Genomic DNA, 13,963 nt, shown 5'->3' with positions numbered 1-13,963 from the left:
TATATTATAATATACATATGTGATATATATAGTATAATATACAATACATTAATGTATTACATTATAATAGCATAATGTATCGAACATTATTATCATTACATTAATGAAGTAATAATATAATCCTAACCTCAAAAATACTCTCAAACATAACTCGTAACTATAACCAATTAATTTCACACAGTTTATATTTGCATAAATTCTAACAATCCTTCAATAGCACCTGCATACCACTGAAATAACAAATTTTAATTTCATTCAAAAATTTCAAAGCTACATATGGATTTCTAAAGCCACCTCAGTCTGCTAGCTCCTCTTTCCCCTTAAAATATCTTATTCAGCCTCGTTTTACTTTGAAATGTAATCCACGGTAGCTCGAGAAAAACTAACGAGTCTCTCGACTGGACGAATTACTAATTCAGTCTCCTTTTCTTTATCTTCTACCCATTCCCGGTATACGACGGAATACCGATCGAGTTAATGGATACCTCGAAGTGTTCTGCAGTCAGTCCATCCTTAGCTCAGGTGGTCGGTGTCCGTCAGTATTTACCTGTCTGCGTTTACCTTCGCGACGTTAGCGAGTAAATAGAAGCGAGTAAACTGGCAAGAAATAGAAGATATTAATCGAGCTCTTTAGGGGTAACTTACGAGTCCCTCACGAATAACTTGTTGGAACCCGGATTTCAATATACAATACGGGTTCCAGCAACAAGGCTACGTTGGAAAAATACAAGTCGGCGGAGAGGAAAAAACTAAACTGAAACTGACCTTTCACAAATTTTGTGTGTGCTTATATAATTTTAGTTTTTGGTGGGGTGAAGATGACCATTGGCCCTTAGTAAAAGTAGGAATGATTGTTTTTGGACTCTGAAATTGGTCTGGGTTTATCAGCCAGGCCCTTCTAGTGACTAAGGGCCAACGAATCGTTAGTCATCCAACAAACTCTTCCAATCCTACATCCTTCGTCACCTGACTGGTCGATGAACAAAGCGCAATGTACTCTTCAAACGCCCACGTCTGTAAACACAGAAAACATAAAAGGTGTTGCAACGTTTCGACGAAGTTAAATTACATTAAATTACATTGAAACGTTTCATGTCCCGCTCAATCAATTTCCATTCCCCGATCATTTATCATAATTATTATCACGTCGCTGGCTACTTGCCCTCTTGCGTAAATATAACATACACGAATTTTCAGCACCGACGAGCCCCGTCCGCGTATTTCGTTAGTCAATAACGAACATAACCTCGCCGTCATAGACACAAGCTCGATCGTCAGTCTCAAGCATTGATCACTGCTACTGCCAGACACGCTGCCCACCCATGAAGACCTACACCACGTTTCCGAAGAAATCGCTGATAGATCGAATGTCACGTGTGCACCCATTACTTTCCGTCTAACCACATGCAAGTTTTTCGAGCGTTATGGAGCCCATATAGTTAGGTTAGGTAGGAAAGGGAAAAATATTTTTATGTCGCGCGTGTGCAACGCCTTTTACGTACACGCGTTACGTATGCACACGCGTGTATTCCGTTTTACACGTGACGTTGGTTGATCTCGGAGAGCCGGCGGCACGTTGGTAGAAGGGTAAATAAGGCCGCTGATTCGCCCAAGGGGGTCTAACTCTCGGGATGGTGCAATTCTGCCCTGAAGGCTCCGACAACCTACTCGGGACCGCTGACTCGCCTCGAATCTCCGATCGACTAATGTGACTCTTGTTCTGTCTCTTTTGATACTTTACTTTCCGACAGCCTGCACGTTGCAGATACGGGTATTTATAATCCTGTGTACCAAGCGTTCACGCTTTGTCCTATGTTTCTTTGTCCTTAGCTCCTTTCAATGTTCCTTTGGTATCATTGGGTCTTGTACTCTGCTTCGTTATCCGATTTTTTGTTTGCTCGTGTGATTTGTTTTCTCAGGTTTTCTCCACATTTCGTCCTCTTTGTATGATATTCAGAATTTTTTGTTTCTTTGAATTTTCATCGTTTTTGGTTTTCTATTCTTGGATATATGATTTTGCCTGGTTTTCTGTTTTTGGATATACGATTTTGCCTGGTTTTGGTAGTTTCTTCAAATTTCATGTTTATTTGGTTTTTTATTTTGATCTTTCCTTTTTTTTGATATTTGGATTCTTGGATATTTTTATATATGGTCTTCTTCTTTTTATGCTCTTATTTTGTTTATTCTTAAATTTTTTTAGATTGTTGAATTTTTTCTTCGATTACGTATAATCTTTTCTTTAATTTTCACTTTTTCGGTTCTCTTCGCGGTTTTCTTCTTTATATAATCTTCTCCTGTGTCTTTAATTTTTTGATATTCTCTTTATCTGATTTTTGCTTCGAATGACATCTTGTTTAGATGAATGTGATCAGTTTTGTCCTTTTTCTTTAATTTTTATTCTTTCGATATGCCTGGAGAATATATTGGGCCTGGTAAATTCCTTCAGATTCTTCGAATTTTGTTTAACGCGGCCTTTTCTTTGGCTGACCTTCTTTAGGGATGGATGAACGAAATCTTTCTATTTGTTTTCGACCTTATTCGATTTTGGACGTTTAATTTAACATGGCAAGAAGGGAATGTCGTGTGTATACATTTATAGTTATCGCAGTTCACACGTGAATAGAATGTGGAATTAGTATAGTGAGTCACGATGATTAGAAGAGGTAAAGTAGGAATTTTCGATGTGTAGTAGATGGAAAAAGTACACACTCGTGTTTTACCATTTGAAAGTTTGACTAGGTTTTAGATTTTTCTATCTACACTTCTAGGAATTCGAATTTAAATTTTATTTTTTCATTGCAAACGAATTACATTTTTTTTCTTAATTTAATATATTGAAACCTAACCTATTTAATACATGTATGTAAAACAATTGTCTAGATAAACTGGTAACATAATAATTATAATTCTTCTAATTGTTTAAAAGTATTTGAAATTACATAATTTATTAGAAAATTAATTATATCATAAAGTGTTTTGCTTAAAATATATTTTATAAACATTTTGCTAACATTAAACATTTTTTAATTAATATCTTCATTTAGTAACCAAATTAGAGTAGAATTCAAGTAGAATAAAGAATTACTTTTTGTATTTTTTTATAATATGCTAGTTATAAATAATTTTGGATGAAATTTGATTGATGAAATTTAAATTAACTGTTTTTGAAGTAAAAGAATTATTGCTTTACCTTCATTGATTCGTAGCTTTAAAATTATTTCCATATTCCTCAATATTATTTCCTAATATAAACTTCCTTATTGACTAAAAATAAAATATTTAAATAAAACATTTGCCATTAAAAAATTCTCGGAATTCATTATAATATGTCATAGCCTTGGATTAAATATTCCATAAAAATATTAGTAACTTAATTACACATCTCTGTCAACATGTATAAAACCTTACTTAAATATTATAATCTGCATTACACGAGCGGTATAAAAACCATTCGCAAATGAAGCTTAAAAAGACTGTTGTACGATGCTGGAACGAATAAAAATTTTAGACGTAATTTATAAAAACAAAATACGATACATCAATCTTTTATCGAGGAACCAAGTTCCAAAAATATATTCAAATTCGCGTAGTTTATAAATTCCCGTTCATGGTTACCGATATGAATCGAAGTATCGTGCATAAATTTAAATAAACGATTTTAATATGCAATTCGGTCATCGTTTGTTGCCCAGGCATGACGCATTCGGTAATAAGAAGGGTCCAAAAGGTAAAGAAACCGAAACAAGAGAGGAGAAAAAGAAAGGGACAAAAATCGTCGGTGATAATTCGAATGCAAATCATACGTTTCCCGCCCTGCATTATGCGCCATCTGTCGCGAGCAAAGAATTGTCAAAGAGGGCACGAACGTTGCGCAAGCGCACCGCGAAGCATAGAACGAAGGATAATCGTCGAGAACGATTCTACTGCGAGAGAATCTTCGCTCGGCCTCGTGTGTTTGTTCGAAGTTTTACGAGTCGTGTAATTAGTCACACGACTCGAGTCGCGTGGTAAATACCCGAAACGAAATGGTAAAATTCGGATTGGTTCTGCTCAATACCGAATCGTCATTGACGACAAATGCGAAGAAAAACGCCACTGATTAACCTTCCATCGCGACGATGCGCGTGCGAGGTGCGCACAGGAAAAAGTACGTAACGCTTCGTGATTAATGTCCTATGCCGAAATCGCTTCGATGTTACCGGTAAATTTGCATGCTTCTACGAACACCATTTAATCACGTTAACGCTATTTCCTTTGGTTTGATACAGGTTTGATGTATTTTTGGACATCTCGAAGTTGTAACGAGAATTTTTGGACATCTCAAAGTTGTAATGAAAATTTTTGGACACATTGAAATCGTAATGAGAACTGTCGAACATCTTGAGAGCGTAATGAGAACTTTTGGACAACTTGAAATCGTAATGAGAACTTTTGAATATCTTGAAACCGTAATGAGGACTGCCTCGTTCTTTAATGAACAGCTCCTCTTTAATGAGAACTGTCTCGTTCTTTAACGAGCAGCTCGTCTTTAATGAGAACTGTGCTTTAAGAATGAATCGCGTGTATTTTAATTTCCTAACCTTAAAGGCGATGACACTTATACACGAATGTTTTCAGGAAATAAAACTCGATAGAAGTTTTTAAAGTTCTTAATTGAAGAATCATAAACGGATCATGTTTAATGGAAATTATGATTTGAGAATGAATCACGACTATCTTAAATTTTTATTTTTAAAGGAAAGGAAGTAAAAATTTGTCACGTGTCTGGAATAATATTAATTGAGTTGTAAGATACACACAGTCACGTGTCACTGTAAAGAATTAAGTTTTTAAAAATTATCAAGAGTCATTATTAGGTAATTTAACAACCTTTCTGTTCGTTTAAAATTAGATATCGAAGATTTGATATCTTCGTATATTTTATACTTAATTTATAATTCATTCGCAATTACATATACATTGTTGCAAAGATAAAAAATCGGTAAACGCATAATCATATATGAAGAAGGTATAATTATTGTTTCTCATTGCTGTTGATAAGGTATTCTACCTAGCAAAAATTAAATTGAAAATGGAATTATCAGATTCAAATAATTACTGCAATCCATAATTACTTGAATAATTACGATTATTATAATTCGCAGTTACTGAAATACCGTGCGATTATTTAAGGAATAATTGAAATAGCAAATCGAATAATTAGTATCATTAGAAATTCAAGAAATTTTTATTACAATTATTACTTCCTACATTTCTAAAGCAAAAAGAAATAAAAGTGCACTTTTTCCTTTCCGCTTAGAAAGCAGAATTCTGATTACAGAGGGCTAAATAAATAGAAAATGGAATTATTATCAGATTTAAATAATTAATGCAATTCACAATTACATAAATAATTATTATAATTCACAGTTACTGAAATAACGTGCGATTATTTAAGAAATAATTGAAATAGCAAATCGAATAATTAGTATCGTTGGAAATTCAAGAAATTTTTATTACAATTATTACTTCCTACATTTCTAAAGTAAAAAGAAATAAAAGAAGAAGCTGTAATCAATTATAACTTTTTATTCTCCGCTAAGAAAGCAGAATTCTGATTACAGAGGGCTAAATAAATACACCGATGGAGAAAAAGACCCGAAGGTATTTCTTTCATATTTCACTCGAGCCGTTCCTTCCATTCACCGCTCCTTGTGCCGATTGCGCCCAGCACGGTGAAAAAGAAAATAGCGTTATTCGCCGGAGTAAAACAGAAATGTTTACACACTGTCACGTCAGGCGAAACAAAAAGGGACGCATAACGCGTAACACCTGCAACAACTAACCCAGGTAACGTCATCGCCCGTGCAGCACGGTGCATCAGATAAGCGATATTTCGCTTGCGTAATCCGAGACGCGTATACTCCCCGGAGCAGCGGACGATTAACACGAGCCATCATTTGTCACGTTTTAGATGCCTCGTGTATTGTTCACCGGATGGGGCACCACGCGATACATGGTGCACGCTGTGAGAACACGCCGATAATCTTTTGAACCTTTTCTTCATTTTTATTTTTAATTCATTTCTCACTCTTCGTTCCTTCTTTCAGATCTCTTGTTTCTTATTTTGGATTTCTCAACTTCTGCCTTGTTTCTTCTTATTCTAACACTATGCCTACCATGATCAGTCACATAATCAATAAATGGAAAAATGACAGAAGAGAAACTTCGGAGAAAATGGAATAAATTAAGATATTGGAAATTTAATAATACCTATGACAAAGGAAAAATTGGGAAGTAAAATGAGCAGATAGATAACGTCGTATGCAGAATTTTCAATTAAATATCGAAAAATGGTTATTTAGGTTATGGTAGGTTTAGTGTTAACACGTTGACTGCCATGTAACGTTTCACGATTCCAGTCTAAGAAACCAATTTGATTTAATCATGTTATATTATTAAAAACTTTATTTATAGTACATAGTAATAGTCAAATTTGTCGTTAATTTTTTACAATTTTTACAATAAGCCGAACCTGATATTTTCTTCTCTTTCCTGATGCCATCTATTCATATTTACACTGTTATACTACAGGCTTCCTCGTAGCTGTGCAAATATGGCAAGTAATGAAGTGACGAGATAACTCGTAGTAGGCATTCTAGGCAAGTAAACAACCTACGAGATATCTCGTAGTTGGCAGTCAACGTGTTAAATAAAATATAAAATCATTTTGATAATAATTTGAAGGTGCTTGTATGCATCTATGTGTGTAATTAGGCAAAATTGGTAATAGGTTATGGTCACGCATGGAAAGTAAATTAATAAGCATCCAAAGTAAGAAAGGAAGGCAAGAAAGGATAGGTTAATTGAGGTTCAAGCAACGAACTCCAGTGAAACGTAGAAATTTAATGAACATCGTTGAAAATAGTAATTTCACGTGGGACTCGTTGGGTGTTGCGAGCCCACCCGAATTTTGTAATCTTATGTTGTTATTACAGGATAGCGTATATATTATATAGTATGTAACTATAGAATTTATATTGAAATAGTGATTATATGAATTCTTCATACCACAGTTTCGATTTCGTTTAGTACATATAATACATCATATAAAATCAGTGATAATCAACTGTAAATATTATTAAGTATATTAAATAATAATTGCACTAAATAATACAACTGGCAATTAAGCATGAAAGTGAAATAATCAAAAGTGAAAAAATTAACGCGAGAATAATGTGAAAGAAAATTAGCAAGCCAAGTCATTTCATTAAATTTAAAACTGTAATTAAGAGAGTAATAACAACGTGTCTTCGTGAAACAAGATATAACTAATTATCTCACATGCTGGAACATACAATACGACTTTTCAGAGAGTTTAAATTATTATTGCGCAATCATTTAAGACAAAGTAAATACAGAGCATAAAGGAAAGAAATAACGTTATAGAAATGTACAACTTCTCGCTTCACGACGAAAGCATTATGAAAAGAAAAAATTCTTGAAAAGAAATAATTATTAAAAAAAAGAAATGAAAAATTTTATTAAATAATATACGTGATACAAAACAGTATATAAATACCATAATATACAGTACTTTTTAGTATTATTTTTATAGATGTATAATTTAAGAAAAGTGTAATGTGTACAAATGTTCATTTTCTTTCTTATTGTTTAACATGTATAATTAACAATAGCCTGGTTTTAGATAATATGATTTTGCTATTTAAAAAATTATTTAAATCTCCTCTAATGTTTGAAAATAAAAATAATACTAAATGCTATAGTACTTAAGAAATATTTTTGAATTTTTATGTATTTGAAAATACAATAGATAAAAATAATTTGAAATGTTCAAATGAAAGAAACTAAACTCGAGTGTCTGAAGTGAAAAACAAAATCAAAATCAAATACAAAAAGAAGCAAAAAAAAGTCCAAAACCTTTTCACAGATAAATATAAAATCGTAAAGCAAATGAACTAACAGTTTCTCAAAATTCTTCTTGTTAAAATATTAGAATATTCAATTAACGAGAAACTAATGAAACTAACCTCAAAACTTACGAATGAAAAATTGAAATCAAATACTTATCGAAACAACGACAACAACAGGGAAAAGAAAATGTAAAACGTTTTCATAAATGATGAAAAATGATAAAAAATTTCCAAAACAAATAGACTTCTCAAAATTCCAGCAATTTATGTACATTCGAAATACTAGAATTTTCAATTAACCGAAAACAAAAGAAACTAACCTCAAAACCTGCAAATGTATCATCGAAATCGAGTATATATCGAAATAACAACAACAACAGGAAAAAGAAAATTTGGAAGTAATTTAAAATTTAGAAATAGAAATAGCTAAAAAAATTCCAAAACAAATAGACTTATCAAAATTCCAGCGATTTACAGACACTCGAAATACTAGAATTTTCAATTAACCAAAAACTAGAGAAACTAACCTCAAAACTTACGAATGAAAAATCGAAATCGAATACTTGTCGAAACAACGCGGCAACAGGAAAAAGAAGATTTAAAACATTTCTAAAAATAGACAAAAAAATTCCAAAACAAACAAGATAACGATTTACCGAAATTTTAGCGGCCTATGCGCTCTCGAGTTTTTCACGGCGAGTGTTACTCACGTGATAAATCGTTTACCACCTCGCATTTATCTGATTTCATTGAATGGACAAAAGTAATCGTGTTCTCGGCTCGTCTCATAAGAATCGTGTAGCTGGAATACCCCATGGTGGGGTACAGAAAGAAAGTGTGGGGACTCCATTCACCTTACCAAAGCGTCATGCCAGCCGAGGTCTCACGAACAGAGACTTGCTTCCATTACTCTCACTATCGTTCGTTCATTCGTACGCGATGCTTCTTTCTTCTCTTTTCTCCTTTCCTTCTCGTTCGATTAGCAAATTGAGAATTAATTTGTTGGCCCGATAAGCCAGCACGTGCAAATTATTCATCGTTGAAATCGAAAGCGATCAGACAAGGTCTCCGAGTTGTACGATCGATTTGATCTTCCTCGTCTCTAGACCTGCACAAATTGTATAATTTTACCGATTTCCTAAAACTGTTATGGGAAAGTTTATTGTAGAAATACAAATCGTATTAATACAAATATTCGATAAATAATATAGCTGCAGAAAATGGAAGAGGAAAGTCCCTAGATAGCTTCTACAAATCGGAAGTGTATATCAGCTAGTATTTATGGCGACCATTGTTCCCACCCTCGCCGATAGATGGATCCAGCTTCGAGGAGGTTTGATGATTTTCTCGTAAGTGCCGGTGAACCTCTGCTTCCTTTATATACAACTTTCCAGACCTTCCAATAGTATCTGTGTCTAAAACAGCGCCTGCTAGATAGCTTTTGTGATGATAGCCTTAGATAGACTTTAGATAGCCTTTACTTATACCAGGCTCAGGACGATATGTTTCTCTCGATTTTGTATTAAGAAGGAGATCTGCGATAATTAGTGGACCCGGGACATACACCCGGAGGTGCGACAATCTCCCCTCATCATCTAAGGCACGGAACCTACTATAGGTAGCTTTATTTGAAGAGTCTTTCAGTAACAGTCCCAGGACGAGAAAAATGCTCATACTGTGGAGACCTACCCATCGTTCTTGCCTTCGCCAATAGATGAGGATTCCAGCTTCGAGAAGGTTTTGAGGATTTTCTCACAAGTTCTTCTAATAGTATCCTCGTCTAAAGCACGAGCCTTGCTAGGTAGCCTTATTTGTGAATAATCCTTCACTAGCAGACCCAGGACAAAAATGTTCATACTGTGTCGAGCATGGTTCTCACCCTCGCCAATAGATGGATTCCAGGTTCGAGGAGATTCGAGAATTTTCTCGCAAGAATTTTCTAGATATGCACCTTCCTGAAATAGTATCCCCGTCTAAAGGTGATCCTGTTTAGATAGCCATGTTGATTGAGTTCACTTTCAATTAGACATTAGACAATTAGTTACAACCCTGGACGAAACGCATCCCTTTTCATTCCTTTCGTCCCTTCCACTGTATACCACTGCAACAGGAGGGTACCTGCCTAACCAACTAACGGCAGCAACTGTGAGGGGAACCCCCACAGTAGTAATTCAAAGAGTGCCTTGGCTAGATCGTTTATGATCGTGATGGGATTATTATAATAGCGTTCTATGATGTTCCACGCGATTGATGAAATAGCTGATGAGTTAGGGACTCGATTTTTTCTGTAGCACCACCGTAAGACAGGATATCTGAGCACACCTTCGAAGGACCCCAATTATTATAGTGTTGTGTCCAATTAATTGCATCTTTGCAATTGTTATGAACGCATCACATGCCAACTTAATATTGTGTTAATAGTTTTATATTTTTACGGATCGCGAGTGTATAAAGCAGTATAACAATTAAATATGAAACGTTAGAAGGGTACCATTTCAGACACTTGTTTTACGATATTTACAAGAAGATGTTTAGACGATGGGTATCGAATGGCCATCGAGTTCTTATATTTTTAAAAATTCACAACGGTTCAGAGTTGACATGACAAGGACGGAGTCGAAAACATACTTTTACATGATTGGTTTAAAATTTAGGAGAAATCTACTTTAGTGGGAGGCAATAGTGTCATTTCAAATTGCATTTACTCGAAGAGGAACAGAAGGCAAGGGGTTTATAGTTCCCGTACCCTTACGTTACTATGTGCATTACAAATTACAAAATTGAGTATTCTCGTGCAATAATGGCAGTATAACACTGCAAAGAATGAAACTTCTGCAATCCTTATTGGAATTATCTATAGGAATTTAAAATAACAAAATCTTTAGAATCTTCGAAACTAATTGTAAGAGTATTAAAATAAGAATTTAATCCTAAATTAATTAGGTTTAATCCTAAACCTAAATCTACTACTAAATATTAAATACTAAATCTACGAAAATGTCATGTTATAAATAACATAATATATATAAATATATAAAACATGTAGAAAAGCTCGTTACAAAAATGAAAATATTAATAAAAATATTTAGTAAATAGTTGGCATATAATATATATATAGAATTTATTATACATATTTTATTAGTTGGTAATTATAAATATAATTACGAAATATTTAATACTATAAATACTTAATAATTATATGGAATAAAATTATGACAAATGAAGAAGGAAGATCCTTAGATAGGTCAGGTATATTAAAATTGCTATAAGCTCTTCATAGTAGTAAGAATATCATTGAAGAAAATATCTAATATTTTGATATGTAGTTTCAGAAAATGAAGAAAAGGAAGTTTTTAGACGAATTATATCAGTTCAAATAATTGGTACCAAGTATAATCGAGCCCCAATTGATCGTAAAGGCCTGTATCGCAAAAAAATAGTATTCCATACAATAAATAGCCTCGATGAGATTTCTTCCCTTATCGATTAACCCAGAAAGTGAAATAATATTTAAGGCAAAACCAAAAATGGCTGAATAAGTGGATACACGAATTGGACGTACGTAATTAAGATGTTCGATTCGAAAAATTTGCGTTAAATTTACTTTGTATTCCCTGCATGCATTGGATACGCTTACCTTTTTCCCTCTTTTTGCCTTTTTCATAAACTCGCTTGCGAGAAATGAGACCGGATAATTATTACTGGATTATACTTTATTGAGAAATTTTAATTCCGTATTTTTTTGTAAAAATAAGTGTTTATGAAGTATTCGAGTTATTATTATATAATAACGTTCTACAGTATTTCATCTTTATTTTCATCTCACTTGTAAATTATACCACATCGAATTAAATTCCTTATAAGCTAACAAGTTTATTTTCTCCAAGTATGAATTTATTATTTTTTCTGATTAAATGGAAAAAGAAATGTAAAATTCTGTTTTGCAGCAAAATTAATTTATTGAGGAAAAAATTCAAACAGTTCGATGTCATATCTAAAAGAAAAAGAAAAAAGCATCCTAATTTTGTAATTTTCAATGACACTGTAAATTTTGATTAATTCATATTTTCGAATTTTAATTCGAATTATTGAATTTTAAAAATGTTTAATATTTAATTATTAATGTGTTATTAAAATGTTTAATTATTATAATAATTAACACGATATTTTTTTATTATTTTTTCAGGTTTGTTGTTATGAAATGAAATAATCTAATAATCTTATCTAATCGTAGTCTAAAATCGTAATGAAATATTGCATTATCTCAAAAATAGATGGAAACTAAGATAAGTAAAAATACTAGACAGAAATATTTGTTCATTTAAATGGAAAAAATATTCAAAGATCTTAATATCGTAATTTGTGAATAAACATTTCTACACTTCTTGAAGAATACCCGATAAATTATTAAATTCAGATATAAAGTGCAACAACATAAAACGTTTTGTTTAATGTTGTCCGCGAAACTCGCTTCGCATCTTTCATGCAAGAAGTTAAAATATTTGAAAACGATACCAAACAACATACATAAAAGTGTCGTATATTCTATGCCAATTTCATCTTATACTATAAAAATACAAATTTAGTGACAGTTGTTCGCAAAAATTTCTTTATATGTTGCATTAAAATTGGCGATTCGTTATTTCTGTCGAAGAAATGCAACATTTATCACCCGTCATACGGAGGAAAAAATAGGTCACACATTGGTTGTAGGTAGCCGTCAACACAGTAGAGAAGCCAAAGTGTGAAGCACCGAAGTGAGCAATTGGCGAGCAACACTTTATCGCAACATGTGCCATTAAACGAAGTAAATCTTTTTTAAACGTGACCTATTTTCTCTTTCGGAACATTATTTTCCTCTCTGCTCAATGCCAACTTTCGCAACTCGTCTCAATCTCCATACCGACGTAAGACAATTCGACAATAAATTTCTCGCATCTATTACTCGTTCCTCTGTACTCGGACTGGGGAATCGGTTTGTCCAATTATCGTAAGAATTTCTTGTACCCAGAAAATGAAACATTGTCGTTAATCTTCGTACTTAATTTCACTTAGAATCATAACAGTAACGATGAGAATTTAATGATTGACTACCGAACGTTAGTAAACATAACCTCATTTGTATGATTACGTGCAATAGAAATAATTTACGAATCTTCCACAATAAAAGTTTACAGAAGTTTCTTAACACTAGAAAAATATATCTTTAATATATATTGAAATATATAATACACAAATACTGATAAATAAAATCGCACGACGAAAATAAATAAGTATACCGAACTATGTTTTCATTTTGTTAGGAGTAGCTTACGTATCCAGTGACAGCAAAAATAGAAATCTGAAACCAAGGTTTGTCTGATTTCGTAGTTCCAGTATTAAAAATGTTCCGAAAATCCATCATAATATACTCACACTGTCGAAGCGACAACAAACAGAATAACCTTCGCCGACGAATCTTTGTTGTACCTGTCAGCACGACTCTATTCCTCCATTTTGTCTCGTCTATTCTCGAATAAGCATTGTCACTGAAATAAAAGAAACGAGCGTGTTAACGTAATTGCTTAACTAGGCGTAGGTTCAACACGTGGGAAGCAGCTGGTCCACGAAATCAACAATTCGCCGAGCGGCAACTCCTTTCGGAAACGTTTAGCAACTAGATTGTCTGTCTCTTTCCCCGAGTCGATGTTCAGCGGAAGGCATGAACTACAAACGAGTCGAGAGCGTCCAACGACACGGAGGTCGAGCGTTACCCCGCATTCATTGACATTTCGGAGAAAAAGATATGATAAATAAGTAAATAAATAAATCATTCGAGCTTGGGACAGATCGAACGAGAGCTCGAGTCTGAATGACTGACATCCAATTTCAACCAGATCTATCATTACCGGGAATTTAAATTAGAACTGGTTCGCGTAACCGTGAGCCTATATTACATAATAATCGAGTCTATAGTGGTTCAGGGGAATAGTAAATTTAGATACCGATTGATCGAACGTTGTAGGTTATGTTCACTTTGTGAATTCATTAAGTAAAGGAAATGTATAGCT

General features: G+C 33.4%; 1 protein-coding gene and 1 long non-coding RNA gene across 2 annotated transcripts in view; both read left to right on the top strand.

Annotated features, from left to right (window-relative positions):
* LOC108555311 (aquaporin AQPAn.G) overlaps nt 1–13,963 on the top strand; it is a 95,669-nt gene that overhangs the window by 61,078 nt on the left and 20,628 nt on the right. The gene's annotated exons all lie outside the window — the stretch shown is intronic.
* Nucleotides 5,608–6,169, top strand: LOC108555323 (uncharacterized). Its single transcript, XR_001890765.1, has 3 exons — nt 5,608–5,829; nt 5,954–6,007; nt 6,090–6,169. It is a non-coding gene; the product is annotated as an uncharacterized LOC108555323 (long non-coding RNA).

The sequence above is a fragment of the Eufriesea mexicana genome, unplaced genomic scaffold, assembly GCF_001483705.2.
Source record: "Eufriesea mexicana isolate 0111107269 unplaced genomic scaffold, ASM148370v2 scaffold474474847, whole genome shotgun sequence".
NCBI classification, from domain to species: domain Eukaryota; kingdom Metazoa; phylum Arthropoda; class Insecta; order Hymenoptera; family Apidae; genus Eufriesea; species Eufriesea mexicana.
This window is presented reverse-complemented; position numbering and strand designations above follow the sequence as displayed.